General features: G+C 42.4%; 1 protein-coding gene across 4 annotated transcripts in view; it reads left to right on the plus strand.

Annotated features, from left to right (window-relative positions):
• Nucleotides 1-16,189, plus strand: part of SYNDIG1 (synapse differentiation inducing 1) — a 195,862-nt gene that overhangs the window by 96,994 nt on the left and 82,679 nt on the right. The window lies entirely within an intron of this gene.

Genomic DNA, 16,189 nt, shown 5'->3' on the forward strand with positions numbered 1-16,189 from the left:
ATTCTCCTCCCCCAAGGCCTCCAAACCCCTGCTCTTTCCCCACCACCTGCAGCCTCAGAGGCCTCCTTCAGTCTTTCGACCATGACCATGGGGTTTCTGCAGCCATTCCTGATGCCTGGAATGTTCCTTCCCTTGCCCTTCGCTGGCCTGCCTTCTTCTCTCAGCACCCATGTTGCAGTTTCAGTTCTTTATCTATTTGCTTACTGTTTTATTTTCTGTCTTCTTTGCCACAGCTGTCTGAGGTTGAGTTGGCCAGAAGTAGACAGCGATGTGAGGATTCAGATTGACTAAGGAACTGCTCTTGGGGAGGACAAGCCAGCCCACTGGGAGAGGCAACCTAGGAGGGGAGTTTCAGGCTACGTTTCCCTGAGGGGGTCCCAGCCTGGCCCTGGGAGTCCTCAGTATGGTCAGGTACTGGTGGTGTGAGGATGACTTCTCCCACAGGGGCTGTCAGTGAGAGGTTTGCAACCTCCAGAGTGAGGAACAGAGGCATAAACTCCCACTTATGTCTCTAGTGCTTAACCCCCCAACTCCACAGGGTAGGCACATAATTAGGATTTGTGCTCATTACTTTATTAATGAAAAAAATGAATCTACAAGAGGGAGGGAAATTCCAACATCAGTTTCCTAAGATTGTTTTTAATAGTAATGAAGCCAAACTATGTGAACACCCAAGCTCCTTGAAGAGTTTTCTTGGCAAGAATTTCATATAACCTTGACTTTGTTTGATACACTCTTTATGAAGTCACCTGTATCAAGTGCAAGAAACAGAAATAGTATGGGCATCCTCCTGGCACGTGGTGAGCTGCGCTGCAGTAGCATCAGCATATCTCTGGTCTTGGGACTGCTGGTTAGCGGTGCCAGTCAAACGGCTCCTGAGGAACTTTTGGTCCTGTGTTGCAACACAAGAGCAGATTGTGTTTTTCAGAAACCACAAAAACAAAGACAGCCTCCAAATAAGGAATAAGGGGGAAACATGACATGAAGAATGTTATAAATGACACACCATTGGTGTCTCATTTAAAAAAAAAAAAAAAATCCCACAGTGGTTTTTCCCGGATGGTTCTCACTCTGTGGGCTGTAGAGTAGGGAGAAGCCACAGAAAAGCTGGAGCAACCAAAAGGCATTGGGGGTCCAGACAACACCCACCTTCTTCCCATGCCTGTCCTCAGTCCAGAGCCCTACTCTCCACTGGCATCCATGTCTTCCTTAGCTTTTAAACCCAGTGATTCAGAGGTCACACCCCAAACCAATTAAATTGCAGTCGCTGGAGTCAATATTCTTCATAAAGACTACAAGTGGCTCTAATTTAAGTCCCAGAAGTGTGACACCACGTTCGTATGTTTGTATATGCCACGATCTTCACCAAAACAGCTGTTCTTGGACATCTTATCCCATGAACTGTGGGCCTGTTCCAAGTAGATTTGGAGGCAGGCAGCAAACCTGGCAACTTAAAACAGGTTCCACGGAATACACCTGGAAAAACAGAAAGGGTTTGACAACCCTTAGACACTCCTGTTATTCCTGCAAAGTGACAGCCCTGCAAGTCCTATCAGCCAGTTTTGGCTGTGTCAAAATTCACATGGCTGCCCTTAATTTAGTGATTCTTGGGTTAATTTGACCCTGAGCCGTTTGTTTTTCAAAAACACCATCGATTCTGGCCTCCTGAACCAGTGTGTCACAGCACACACTGGCCTAGCTGTTCCTCAGCCAATTGTCACCCCTCCAGGTGAGCTATGTGACAGCCAAGTGCCTGTGACGGTCGTTCTAGGCCCTGTCATGAGGATCTGCATCACGGTGCAGGATTAAGTCAGCGCAGACAAGCTCCAGAAGGCCACTGTCACCTGGAGACACTCCCTCTTGAAACAAAATGAAGAAGCTCATGGTGCCTGAGGGTCCTGGAGGAGGGATGGACTCTGAACTGTGCACGGAGAACAAGGGGAGAGGCCATTAGCTTATTGTACTGTTGCTGCTGTTTGCTTGCCAAAGTGGAGGCTGGACAAAAAGCCAAGTAGCTCAGGGCAGAATGTGGGGGAGGGTCCCAGCTAAGAGACTCCTTGGTGCTCCACTCTGGAGAGAAGCTCCCAGGGAAGGAGCGATCCCTGATGACTAATTGTCCACACGCTTCTTCTAAATCTCATCCAGCATCAAGGTGCCCTTCAACGGATGAATGGATAAGAAAGTTGTGGTCCATATACACTATGGAGTATTATGCTTCCATCAGAAAGGATGAATACCCAACTTTTGTAGCAACATGGATGGGACTGGAAGAGATTATGCTGAGTGAAATAAGTCAAGCAGAAAGAGCCAATTCTCATATGGTTTCACTTATTTGTGGAGCATAACAAATCACGTGGAGGACAAGGGGAGATGGAGAGGAGAAGGAGTTGAGGGAAATTGGAAGGGGAGGTGAACCATGAGAGACTATGGACTTTGAAAAACAATCTGAGGATTTTGAAGGGGCCGGGGGGGTGGGAGATTGGGGGAACCAGGTGGTGGGAATTAGGGAGGGCACGGATTGCATGGAGCACTGGGTGTGATGCAAAAACAATGAATACTGTTACGCTGAAAAGAAATTTTTAAAAAACCCACTTCTGATGATAAATCAAAGTGACACATAAGCTACTTATCGTCAGATACCATTCCATTAATTAACTAACTAATAATTATTTTTATTCCTTCAAATTCCTGAGCCCAGCATACTCAAGTATATTTCAATAAATACCTTTTGACTTTATTTCTGGAAAGATTATCCATCATTAATGGAATCCCCCTCCCCAAATGGGAGAGAAAGAAATAAAAGAAAGAGTTCCTCTGAAAAAACAAAACAAAACAAAACTCATCCAGCATGAGTGTGCGAAAGAATCACTTCCTGAAGGTAAAGGTGGGGACTGAGACTCTGGATTTCTTTCTTTTTTTTTTTTTTTTTAAGATTTTATTTATTTATTTGACAGAGAGAGATCACAAGCAGGCAGAGAGGCAGGCAGAGAGAGAGAGGAGGAAGCAGGCTCCCTGCTGAGCAGGGAGCCTGACGCGGGACTCGATCCCAGGACCCTGAGATCATGACCTGAGCCGAAGGCAGCGGCCTAACCCACTGAGCCACCCAGGCGCCTGAGAGTCTGGATTTCTAACATCCCCAAGCTTGTGATGCTGCTGTTACTCCTGGACCACTCAGCAGCAAGGACAGAGAGCTTCCCTGACCAGTGGTCCAGATAGCTTCTCCTAATCCACTTACGGTCAGAGAACGTTCAAGATCAACCTTTACTGGAAATATTTTTCATCTTCAGAGGTAGACCTACCCCTTACAGATGCTTCTGGAAGCCCAGGGATCCCTTTCTGTCTTCTTCTAAGATGGTCCCTCACACCCTTTGCTGTCACCACCAAGACTGCTGGGGCCTAGACATACCCCGCATACCCAGTATCTCCACTCTTCATTTTAGGACACTCTTCTACTCTTCTGCTCATCTAGATCACTCTGGACCCCTCTTGAAGTGAACCAAGAAATAGATAATCCATAAGTGATCTGACATGCATGAAGCTGACAGGAGCCTCCTGCCTCTCCTTCTGGTTACTTCCCTCCTTGGAACTCCTCCCCACTTTTGGTTTGTGAGCCCTGCCAGGGCCTTGTACCCATCTGGGCAGGATCTATCTCCCTCATGGCTGACCTCTGCCTCCCACTGCTGCTCTTTCCACAACAAGGATGAACCCTTCACATGGTTTGACACTCAGCCTCCGTTTTGAGGTATTGGCTATAACTGAGGCTCGGATCCATCTCTTCCTCATGCTTCTTAAAATGCCAGCCACTGGTCCAGTTCTATAGAGAAGAAGAAGAGGTAGCTCCTGGAGGTTCAGGCTTTATCTTTGCTTTAGGCAGTGACCTGGAGGAGATAAATGTGCTCATAAAAGGGACTTACACAGCTGTCTGCTTTGCTAGCAGATTGGGCCATATTATCCTAGCTGGAATTGTCCCTTGTAACAGCCCCATCTGTCTGTTGTTAGTGTACACTAGGGAGGAGGTATGAATATCAACCTCCTAGAACTCGATACCCTTGGGAAGCTATCTCTGATCTGTCTATTTGGATGTCCTTCTCATAGTACCTGGAATCACCCTGGCTGGCAGGACTTCAGTATTCAGAAGTCCCACAATAAAGTGAAAGGAATGTGAAGGGAGTTTTGAAAGAGCCACCTGCCAAACAAATGAGAGGCCCATATCATCCCAGTCACCTTTATGGATCTGGAAGCAGCGGAGAGGATTTTCAAGACAGGATAAAATTAACAATTCCTTTATTAGGGAGCCTGTGTGGCTCATTCAGTTAAGTATCTGGCTCTTGGTTTTGGCTCAGGTCCTCATCTCAGGCTCTGCAATCAGCAGGGAGTCTGTCTCTCCCTTTCTCTCCCTTTAAGACTGTCTCTCCCTTTCTCTCTGCCCCTCCCTCCCCTTCCTGTTCTATCTGTCTCTAAAATAAATAAATCTTTTTTTTAAACTGCTATATTTCCAGAAACTCTCATAATGTGCTATCAGAAGGGGAAGGTTAGTCATAGTATTTGTTGTATCAGTAAGGGCTAGTCTCCAGGCTGGGGATGAAACAAGATGGTACCACTTTTTTTTGTTATCCTCTTTCAGAAGATTCACTGCAGTGACCTGGAGTAAACTGATTCATCTAAACAAATGGTGTGATCCTGGGCCGACTGGTCAAACCTCTTAGAAAAGTCGGGATTCAGGGTTCCTGGGTGGCTCAGTCAGATAAGCATCTGCCTTTGGCTCAGATCATGATCCCAGGATCCTGGGATCGAGTTCCCAATTAGGCACCCTGCTCAGCAGGGAACCTGCTTCTCCCTCTGCCTATGCATGCTTGCTCCCCCCTCCCGTCAAATAAATAAATAAAATATTTAATAGAAAAAAGAAGTGTCAGGAGTCACCAAGTCCACTACTTGATAAACTGGAGTTCTCTGAGACAGTATAAGTACATAACTCATTGTAAAGACCCAAGAAGCTGTGGCAGGGGCAAGGGATGCTGCATAGCTGGGTTAATGCCTCCTAGCTCATCACAAAATCTACTTATAGAAACTGTCTGACCCCAGTCAGGAGACAGAAAGTGTGCATGCCCTGCAAGTGCTAACCTGTTGAAAGCGAAATTGGCCCTTCTTAGCATCAGAAATATAACTTCTGGAATGTCTTCAAACTGACAGTTATCCTCGCTCCTTACCCTTAACTTGTTAAGGATATTTATGTTTGAACCATATGAGGAGAGTTTCTATATGGATCAAATAAAAGGCAAAAGAAATGATTCAATACTCAGGTAGTATATGGAAGGAAGAGTGACTCATGTCCTGCATGCTTCCATCCCTAGTGTTTTCACTAGCTTGATCAGGAAGATGCAGTACCCCTACTTTACAGATCATGAACTTGAGATTCCAGACAGTGGTTTTCCATCTTAGCTGCATATTAGAATCACATATACACATACACATATTATAATCACATATAATACTTACAAATTCCTGATGCTTAAAGCATCAGAAGACCCAAGCATCGGAAATCTTGAAGCACCTAAGTGAACCCCCAAGGACAACCAGACCTCAGGACATTGGTGACTGGCCCAAGGTCACACAGCTAGGAGAGACAGATCAAACTTGAGCTCTAAATCTTTTACTTTTTTCTATTCTACTGTAATAACTAACTGGTATCTTTAAGTCATATTGATTAAATTATCTAAATCAGAAGCTTTCTAGAAAATCAATTTTTGTCAATTTCACTTTGGAAAACAAATACCGAACCTCAGTTGGTGACATCCATGTTTCATGTGTTTAGTGGGGAGTGTGCTGATGTCTTCAGCTTACTTTGAAATGCATCCTAGCAAAGGTTAGATGAAGTGATGGATAGATAGAAAAATGAACAAATTGGTAACTGTATCATAAAGTCAGTAGAGTAATGATAACAATAGTAGAATCTGAGTGAAGGATGTGTAGATTCTCTATATATTTATTTCCACTGCCATGCATATTTTATCCGTGCACATCCGGAGTGCATGTTGATGCAAGGTTTAAGAAAGCTGTTGTCTCTGTACCATTTATTCAGTAATCCACTCTTAACCTTCTGTTTCACAATTATCATACACGAATCCCAGGGTCATATTTTATTTCTGGAGTTTGTGTTGACAGGCCAATATGTCTTTGTGGTTGAGTTAATTTACTGCACAAATGGTGGCAACTTTTCTCTGAAAAAGAAATGGGCTGCCACATTCACACTTAAATGTGAAGTGTGTAAGTCTAGAGGAAAACATAGGAAATCTCTGTAACCTAGAGTTAGGTGAAGAGTTTTTAGATGTGAAATTAGAAGCACAATCCCTAAGGGAAAGGATAGATAAAATTGACTTCATCAAAATTAGAAATTTACTCTGAAAAAAGATGCTTTATGTAATGAACAGACAAGCTGAGGACTGCAAGAAAAATATTTGCAAATCACATGTCTGACATAGAATGTGTATCCAGAGTATATTTTAAAACTCTCTAAGCTCAAAAGTAGGAAATTAAACAATCTAACTTCTAAAAGGGTAAAAGAGGGCATCTGGGTGGCTCAGTCAGTTAAGCGGCTGCCTTCGGCTCCTGTCATGATCCCAGGGTCCTGGGATCAAGTCCCCCATTGGGCTTCCTGGTCAGCAGAGAGCCTGCTTCTCCATCTACAGCTCTGCCAGCCACTCTGCCTACTTGTGTTCTCTATCTCTTTGTCAATAAAATCTTTTAAAAATTTAAAAAAAAATAAAAAGGCAAATGATTTGAACAGGCACTTCATCAAATAGGGGTATGCACATAGCAGGTAAGCAGGAAAAAAAAAAAAAAACATTCGGCATCATTAGCCATCGGGGACACACAGACTTAAACCACGATGAGGTGCAGGGTACCCCTGTTAGAATGGCTGACATGCAAGACACACACTTCACGTGCTGAGAAGGATGAAGCCACGAACTCTCATTCATAGCTGGTAGGAATGCAGGAGGCTACAGCCATGCTGGAAAAGTTTGGTGCAACAATCCTACTCCTGGGTATTTGCTTTAAAGAAATGAAAACTTATGTCTGCACAGAGACCTGTATGTGTAAATCATAGCATTTATTTTTAATAACCAAAACCTAGAAACTAACATCCTCCAGTGGATGAATGGACGGGTTTCATTCATGGATTGTGGCACTTCCTCTTCATGCCGTATCACTCAGGAATAAAAGGAATGCATTGCTGATTGACACAGGTATTGTGCTGAGCATAGAAGGCCAGTCTCTAATGGGGGTACACTGTCTGATTCCATTGCTCTGACATTCTCCAAAGGACAAAAGTGTAGCAACAGGCAGCAGCTCTGTGGTTTACAGGGGTTCAGGTTGGGGGAAGGAAGGTAACTATAAAAAGGCAGCAATAACAAGGAGTATTTTGGAGGTGATGGGACCTTCCTTATATCCTGATTATTGTAGTAATTATATAATCTACACAGCAATAAACCCATAGGGCTATAGATAACAAACAAACAAACAAACAAAAAAAAGGCCTGGCCAAGCTGTGAGATCTGATTAGGTCTCTGGTTTAGCTTTGTTCCCGTGTCAATGTCCTGGTTTTGGTCATGTGCTGCGGTTATGTAAGAGGCAGTGTAGGGTATGTGGGAACTCTCTGTTCTATCTTTGCAGTTTCTACAGGAACTCTATTCTATTTCTGAAACTTTTATGTGAGTCTAAAATTGTTTCAATTGCACACACACTGAAATAGTTTATACGTGCATATACACATATATACACGTATACATATTGTATGAGGTCATTGCTAATGAATTTTAACATTCTCTCTATAGGTTTCAAAAACTAACTAAAAATACAACTTAGATACAACTTAGATTCATTTCAGTAAAGCAGAATATTTTAGAACAATAAGAAAATGGGGAAATTAGTTATTTTTTTAAATGGCTTATATCTGATTATCTAAAACACCCCTGTCAGTCCTTTGACAGTCTGACTCTGACTACAGTCAGAGGTTTGCTATAATTGGATTTTGCACAGAAGCAACCTTTGGTTTAGAAAATATTCTTTTTTTTTAAGATTTTATTTATTTATTTGACAGACAGAGATCACAAGTAGGCAGAGAGGCAGGCAGAGAGAGAGGAGGAAGCAGGCTCCCTGCTGAGCAGAGAGCCTGATGCGGGGCTCGATCCCAGGACCCTGGGATAATGACCTGAGCCAAAGGCAGGGGCTTTGACCCACTGAGCCACCCAGGTGCCCCTGTTTAGAAAATATTCTAATTCTTACAAACTAGGGAGCCCACGTGGGACAACAGGTACTTCAAGATATATGTGGTTGTGGTCCATGGGCCCTCAGTGAGCGGAGACCAAGCAGGTAGCTTCTGTAACCATGTAAACATCAGATTCTCCCTGATCCCATGTTTCAGGAAGTTGTATTATAGGGTTGGAAGATGTGAATTCAGGGGTCTTACAGCACATAGGGGCTTGTGATTGGCCAGTGCCTGAAACTCTGAGGGGACAGAAGAGACGTTGAACAAGTTAGGTGGGGGATCCACATTCTACACATTCTGGAACAAGACGGGCATGCCTCTCTCTCAAGCGAAAGAGGCTTCTGGTACCCTGGGGTGGTGAACAAGGCTGGACAAGTTAGGGGGAGCAGAGATGATGACCCGTGATCTCTTAAAAGAAGGGGTGCTGTGTTATTCACCCGCACCCCTCCCATAGCATCTAGAATAATCTCTTACTAGAGACATGTAGACTATTTGCTGGGTAGATGGATCGTTTGGATGGATGATACCTCATTACCCCAAGCTTTCCAATAAACTTAGGAGGACTCACATTCTGCCAGGCTCCTCTTGTTCCTAGCCGGTCCTTCCTCACACTCCACAGCCTGAAATTTCATTAATTGTTTTTCTCTGAGCTCCTAAGTTTGGGATTCCCCAGTAAATAGCCTCACTGTGAGCACTAATGAGCCATCCTCTGCCAGATTCCCCCAGGATCCTTTTGCTCCCTTGGCCCCTAGCAGTGGCACTCAGTGGCCCTGTCCTGTGAAATGATACCTCTGACTTTGCATGATGTCTGTGCTTTACTTTGGAAGCCCCATTGGCCTTGTTTAGTTCAGCCAGACATCTCTGAGGTGTTTGATGTGCTATGCTCCTGTGGGCAGGTGTGTGATACCAAAACACCACTAAGTAGCTTCTCTGAGCAAGCATGAAAAGGACAAGTTTGATAGAATAACAAATTTCAATGGAAAATGAATTATTCATGCTTCATGAAAAAAGTGAATTCAACATTTTTTCCATTTTTTCTCATAATGCTCGCAGTGTTTCCATTAAAGCACAAATGAAAAAAGAAAACAATGTATGCAATCCTCAAAGGAAAAAAAATCAATTTAAAATATAGTTTTCTCCTTCTAAAATGGCATGGGTAGGAAATATATATTTTTTTTACTTTTTATTTTTGAAATAATTTTAGGAATACAGAAAAGTTTCAAGACCAGTATAAGAACTCCTGTATGTTTGTCACCCTGTTTTCCTCAGTCTCAATAGTTCCCCATACTTCCTTCATCATTCTCTCTATCCATATACAGGTGACTTTTTTTTTTCCAATTTATTTATTTTCAGAAAAACAGTATTCATTATTTTTTCACCACACCCAGTGCTCCATGCAAGCTGTGCCCTCTATAATACCCACCACCTGGTACCCCAACCTCCCAACCCCCCGCCACTTCAAACCCCTCAGATTGTTTTTCAGAGTCCATAGTCTCTCATGGTTCACCTCCCCTTCCAATTTACGCAAAAGCACATAACCTCCCCAATGTCCATAACCCTACCCCCCTTCTCCCAACCCCCTCCCCCCAGCAACCCACAGTTTGTTTCGTGAGATTAAGAGTCACTTATGGTTTGTCTCCCTCCCTATCCCATCTTGTTTCATGGATTCTTCTCCTACCCACTTAAGCCCCCATATTGCATCACCACTTCCTCATATCAGGGAGATCATATGACAGTTGTCTTTCTCTACTTGACTTATTTCGCTAAGCATGATACGCTCTAGATCCATCCATGTGGTCGCAAATGGCAAGATTTTGTTTCTTTTGATGGCTGCATAGTATTCCATTGTGTATATATACCACATCTTCTTGATCCATTCATCTGTTGATGGACATCTAGGTTCTTTCCATAGTTTGGCTATTGTGAACATTGCTGCTATAAACATTTGGGTGCACATGCCCCTTTGGATCACTACGTTTGTATCTTTAGGGTAAATTCCCAGTAGTGCAATTGCTGGGTCATAGGGCAGTTCTATTTTCGACATTTTGAGGAACATCCATGCTGTTTTCCAGAGTGGTTGCACCAGCTTGCATTCCCACCAACAGTGTAGGAGGGGGTTCCCCTTTCTCCGCATCCTCGCCAGCATCTGTCATTTCCTGACTTATTGATTTTAGCCATTCTGACTGGTGTGAGGTGATATCTCCTTGTGGTTTTGATTTGTATTTCCCCGATGCCGAGTGATATGGAGCACTTTTTCAAGTGTCTGTTTGCCATCTGGTGGTCTTCCTTGCAGAAATGTCTGTTCATGTCCTCTGCCCATTTCTTGATTGGATTATTTGATCTTTGGGTGTTGAGTTTGTTAAGTTCTTTATAGATTTTGGACACTAGTCCTTTATCTGATATGTCGTTTGCAAATATCTTCTCCCATTCTGTCAGTTGTCTTTTGATTTTGTTAACTGTTTCCTTTGCTGTGCAAAAGCTTTTGATCTTGATGAAATCCCAATAGTTCATTTTTGCCCTTGCTTCCCTTGCCTTTGGCGATGTTCCTAGGAAGATGTTGCTGCGGCTGAGGTTGAAGAGGCTACTGCCTGTGTTTTCCTCAAGGATTTTAATGGATTCCTTTCTCACATTGAGGTCCTTAATCCATTTTGAGTCTATTTTCGTGTGTGGTGTAAGGAAATGGTCCAATTTCATTTTTCTGCACGTGGCTGTCCAATTTTCCCAACACCATTTATTAAAGAGGCTGTCTTTTTTCCATTGGACATTCTTTCCTGCTTTGTCAAAGATTAGTTGACCATAGAGTTGAGGGTCTATTTCTGGGCTCTCTATTCTGTTCCATTGGTCTATGTGTCTGTTTTTGTGCCAGTACCATGCTGTCTTGATGATGACAGCTTTGTAATAAAGCTTGAAGTCCGGAATTGTGATGCCACCAAGTTTGGCTTTCTTTTTCAATATCCCTTTGGCTATTTGAGGTCTTTTCTGGTTCCATATAAATTTTAAAATTATTTGTTCCGTTTCTTTGAAAAAGATGGATGGTACTTTGATAGGAATTGCATTAAATGTGTAGATTGCTTTAGGTAGCATAGACATTTTCACAATATTTATTCTTCCAATCCAGGAGCATGGAACATTTTTCCATTTCTTTGTGTCTTCCTCAATTTCTTTCATGAGTACTTTATAGTTTTCTGAGTATAGATTCTTAGCCTCTTTGGTTAGGTTTATTCCTAGGTATCTTATGGTTTGGGGTGCAATTGTAAATGGGATTGACTCCTTAATTTCTCTTTCTTCTGTCTTGTTGTTGGTGTAGAGAAATGCAACTGATTTCTGTGCATTGATCTTATATCCTGACACTTTACTGAATTCCTGTACCAGTTCTAGCAGTTTTGGAGTGGAGTCTTTTGGGTTTTCCACATAGAGTATCATATCATCTGCGAAGAGTGATAATTTGACTTCTTCTTTGCCGATTTGGATGCCTTTAATTTCCTTTTGTTGACTGATTGCTGAGGCTAGGACTTCTAGTACTATGTTGAATAGCAGTGGTGATAATGGACATCCCTGCCGTGTTCCTGACCTTAGTGGAAAAGCTTTCAGTTTTTCTCCATTGAGAATGATATTTGCAGTGGGTTTTTCATAGATGGCTTTGATGATATTGAGGTATGTGCCCTCTATCCCTACTCTTAGAAGGGTTTTGATCAGGAAGGGATGCTGTACTTTGTCAAATGCTTTTTCAGCATCTATTGAGAGTATCATATGGTTCTTGTTCTTTCTTTTATTGATGTGTTGTATCACATTGACTGATTTGCGGATGTTGAACCAACCTTGCAGCCCTGGGATAAATCCCACTTGGTCGTGGTGAATAATCCTTTTAATGTACTGTTGAATCCTATTGGCTAGTATTTTGGTGAGAATTTTTGCGTCTGTGTTCATCAAGGATATTGGTCTATAGCTCTCTTTTTTGATGGGATCCTTGTCTGGTTTTGGGATCAAGGTGATGCTGGCCTCGTAAAATGAGTTTGGGAGTTTTCCTTCCATTTCTATTTTTTGGAACAGTTTCAGGAGAATAGGAATTAGTTCTTCTTTAAATGTTTGGTAGAATTCCCCCGGGAAGCCGTCTGGCCCTGGGCTTTTGTTTGTTTGGAGATTTTTAATGACTGTTTCAATCTCCTTACTGGTTATGGGTCTGTTCAGGCTTTCTATTTCTTCCTGGTTCAATTTTGGTGGTTTATATGTTTCTAGGAATGCATCCATTTCTTCCAGATTGTCAAATTTGTTGGCATAGAGTTGCTCATAGTATGTTCTTATAATAGTTTGTATTTCTTTGGTGTTAGTTGTGCTCTCTCCTCTTTCATTCATGATTTTATTTATTTGGGTCCTTTCTCTTTTCTTTTTGATAAGTCTGGCCAGGGGGTTATCAATTTTATTAATTCTTTCAAAGAAACAGCTCCTAGTTTGGTTGATTTGTTCTATTGCTTTTTGGTTTCTATTTCATTGATTTCTGCTCTGATCTTCATGATTTCTCTTCTCCTGCTGGGTTTAGGGTTTCTTTCTTGTTCTTTCTCCAACTCCTTTAGGTGTAGGGTTAGGTTGTGTACCTGAGACCTTTCTTGTTTCTTGAGAAAAGCTTGTACCGCTACATATTTTCCTCTCAGGCCTGCCTTTGTTGTGTCCCACAGATTTTGAACCGTTGTATTTTCATTATCATTTGTTTCCATGATTTTTTTCAATTCTTCTTTAATTTCCTGGTTGACCCACTCATTCTTTAGAAGGATGCTGTTTAGTCTCCATGTCTTTGGGTTCTTTCCAAACTTCCTCTTGTGGTTGAGTTCTAGCTTCAGAGCATTGTGGTCTGAAAATATGCAGGGAATGATCCCAATCTTTTGATACCGGTTGAGTCCTGATTTAGGACCGAGGATGTGATCTATTCTGGAGAATGTTCCATGTGCACTAGAGAAGAATGTGTATTCTGTTGCTTTGGGATGAAATGTTCTGAATATATCTGTGATGTCCATCTCATCCAGTGTATCATTTAAGGCCTTTATTTTCCTGTTGATCTTTTGCTTGGCTGATCTGTCCATTTCAGTGAGGGGAGTGTTAAAGTCCCCTACTATTATTGTATTATTGTTGATGTGTTTCTTTGATTTTGTTATTAATTGGTTTATATAGTTTGCTGCTCCCACGTTGGGGGCATAGATATTTAAAGTTGTTAGATCTTCTTGTTGGACAGACCCTTTGAGTATGATATAGTGTCCTTCCTCATCTCTTATTATAGTCTTTGGCTTAAAATCTAATTGATCTGATATAAGGATTGCTACTCCTGCTTTTTTCTGATGTCCATTAGCATGGTAAATACTTTTCCACCCCCTCACTTTAAGTCTGGAGGTGTCTTCGGGTTTAAAATGAGTTTCTTGGAGGCAACATATAGATGGGTTCTGTTTTTTCATCCATTCTGATACCCTGTGTCTTTTGATTGGGGCATTTAGCCCATTAACATTCATGGTAACTATTGAGAGATATGATTTTAGTGCCATTGTATTGCCTGTAAGGTGACTGTTACTGTATATTGTCTCTGTTCCTTTCTGATCTACCACTTGTAGGCTCTCTCTTTGCTTAGAGGACCCCTTTCAGTATTTCCTGTAGAGCTGGTTTGGTGTTTGCAAATTCTTTCAGTTTTTGTTTGTCCTGGAAGCTTTTAATCTCTCCTTCTATTTTCAATGATAGCCTAGCTGGATATAGTATTCTTGGCTGCATGTTTTTCTCGTTTAGTGCTCTGAAAATGTCATGCCAGCTCTTTCTGGCCTGCCAGGTCTCTGTGGATAAGTCAGCTGCCAATCTAATACTTTTACCATTGTATGTTACAGACTTCTTTTCCCCGGGCTGCTTTCAGGATTTTCTCTTTGTCGCTAAGGCTTGTAAATTTTACTATTAGGTGACGGGGTGTGGGCCTATTCTTATTGATTTTGAGGGGCGTTCTCTGAACCTCCTGAATTTTGATGCTCGTTCCCTTTGCCATATTGGGGAAATTCTCCCCAATAATTCTCTCCAGTATACCTTCTGCTCCCCTCTCTCTTTCTTCTTCTTCTGGAATCCCAATTATTCTAATGTTGTTTCGTCTTATGGTGTCACTTATCTCTCGAATTCTCCCCTCATGGTCTAGTAGCTGTTTGTCCCTCTTTTGCTCAGCTTCTTTATTCTCTGTCATTTGGTCTTCTAGATCGCTAATTCTTTCTTCTGCCTCATTTATCCTAGCAGTGGGAGCCTCCATTTTTGATTGAACCTCATTAATAGCTTTTTTGATTTCAACTTGGTTAGATTTTAGTTCTTTTATTTCTCCAGAAAGGGCTTTTATATCTCTGGAGAGGGTTTATCTAATATCTTCCATGCCTTTTTCAAGCCTGGCTAGAACCTTGAGCATTGTCATTTTGAATTCTAGATCTGACATATTACCAATGTCTGTATTGATTAGGTCCCTAGCCTTCGGTATGCCTCTTGTTCTTTTTTTTGTTGTGAGTTTTTCGGCCTTGTCATTTTGTCCAGCTAAGAGTATATGAAGGAGCAAGTAAAATACTAAAAGGGTGGCAACAATCCCAGGAAAATATGCTTTAACCAAATCAGAAGAGATCCCCAATCGTGAGGGGGGAAAAATCCCCTCCCCCCTCACGATTGGGTGAGGGATCTCCTCTGATTGGGATCTCCCAATCCCTTCTGATTGGGATCTCTTCTGGCTTGGGGATAAAAAGAGGTTCAAAAAGAAAGAAAGAAAAAAAAAGAATTAAAAAAAGATATTGAATTAAAAATTCAATCAAGAATTAAGAAAAAAAAGATTGAAGAGATTGGGATCTCTTCTGATTTGGGGATAAAAAGAGGTTCAAAAATAAAGAAAGAAAAAAAAGAATTAAAAAAAAAGAAAACTAATAAAGAAAATTATAAAAAATAAAAAAATATATATATTAGATAAATTAGTTAAAAAACGTTAAAAAAGAAAAGGGTAAAAGTTAAAAAAAATATTAGCAGAAGAAGAGAAAAAAAAATGAAAAAGAAAAAAATTAAATTAACTGCAAGAGTAAAAAATCACAGGGAGAAAGCCATGAGTTCCGTGGTTTGTCTTCTCCTCCTCTGGAATTCTGCTGCTCTCTCCTTGGTATTGAAACTGCACTCCTTGGTAGGTGAACTTGGTCTTGCCTGGATTTCTTGTTGATCTTCTGGGGGAGGGGCCCGTTGTAGTGATTCTCAAGTGTCTTTGCCCCAGGTGGAATTACACCGCCCTTACCAGGGGCTGGGCTCAGTGATCCACTTGGCTTTGCTTTCAGGAGCTTTGTTCCCTGAGCGCTTTCCGTTGAGTTCCGGAGGACAGGAATACAAATGGCGGCCTCCTGGTCTCCGGCCCGGAGGAGCCGAGAGCCCGGGGCCCCACTCCCCAGTGCGTCCTCAGCGAATAGCTCCTAGTAACTTGCGTCTGCCTAACCTCCGGCCGCGCTCGAGCTCACCGAGCCTGCGACCGGTTCAAGGTAACCCCGAACTGCGAGCTTACTGTGGGCTCTTTCTCTGCAGCCGGCTTTCCCGTTCCAATACCCGCAAGCTCTGTGACACTCAGACAGCCCCGATCCTTCTGTGACCCTGTGGGACTGAGGTCACGCCGACCCCGCGTGGGCTTCGCCCCGGTTTAGCCTCTGGAGCGATGTCCCTCAGCGGAACAGACTTTTAAAAGTCCTGATTTTGTGCTCCGTTGCTCCGCTGCTTGCCGGGAGCCGGCCCCTCCCCCCGGGGTCTATCTTCCCATCGCTTTGGATTCACTTCTCCGCCAGTCCTACCTTTCAGAAAGTGGTTGTTTTTCTGTTTCTAGACTTGCTGTTCTTCTTCTCTTTGATCTGCCGATGGATTTGCAGGTGTTTGCAATCTTTAGATAAGCTCTCTAGCTGATCTCCT

This window comes from Neovison vison, chromosome 8 (assembly GCF_020171115.1).
Source record: "Neovison vison isolate M4711 chromosome 8, ASM_NN_V1, whole genome shotgun sequence".
NCBI lineage: Eukaryota > Metazoa > Chordata > Mammalia > Carnivora > Mustelidae > Neogale > Neogale vison.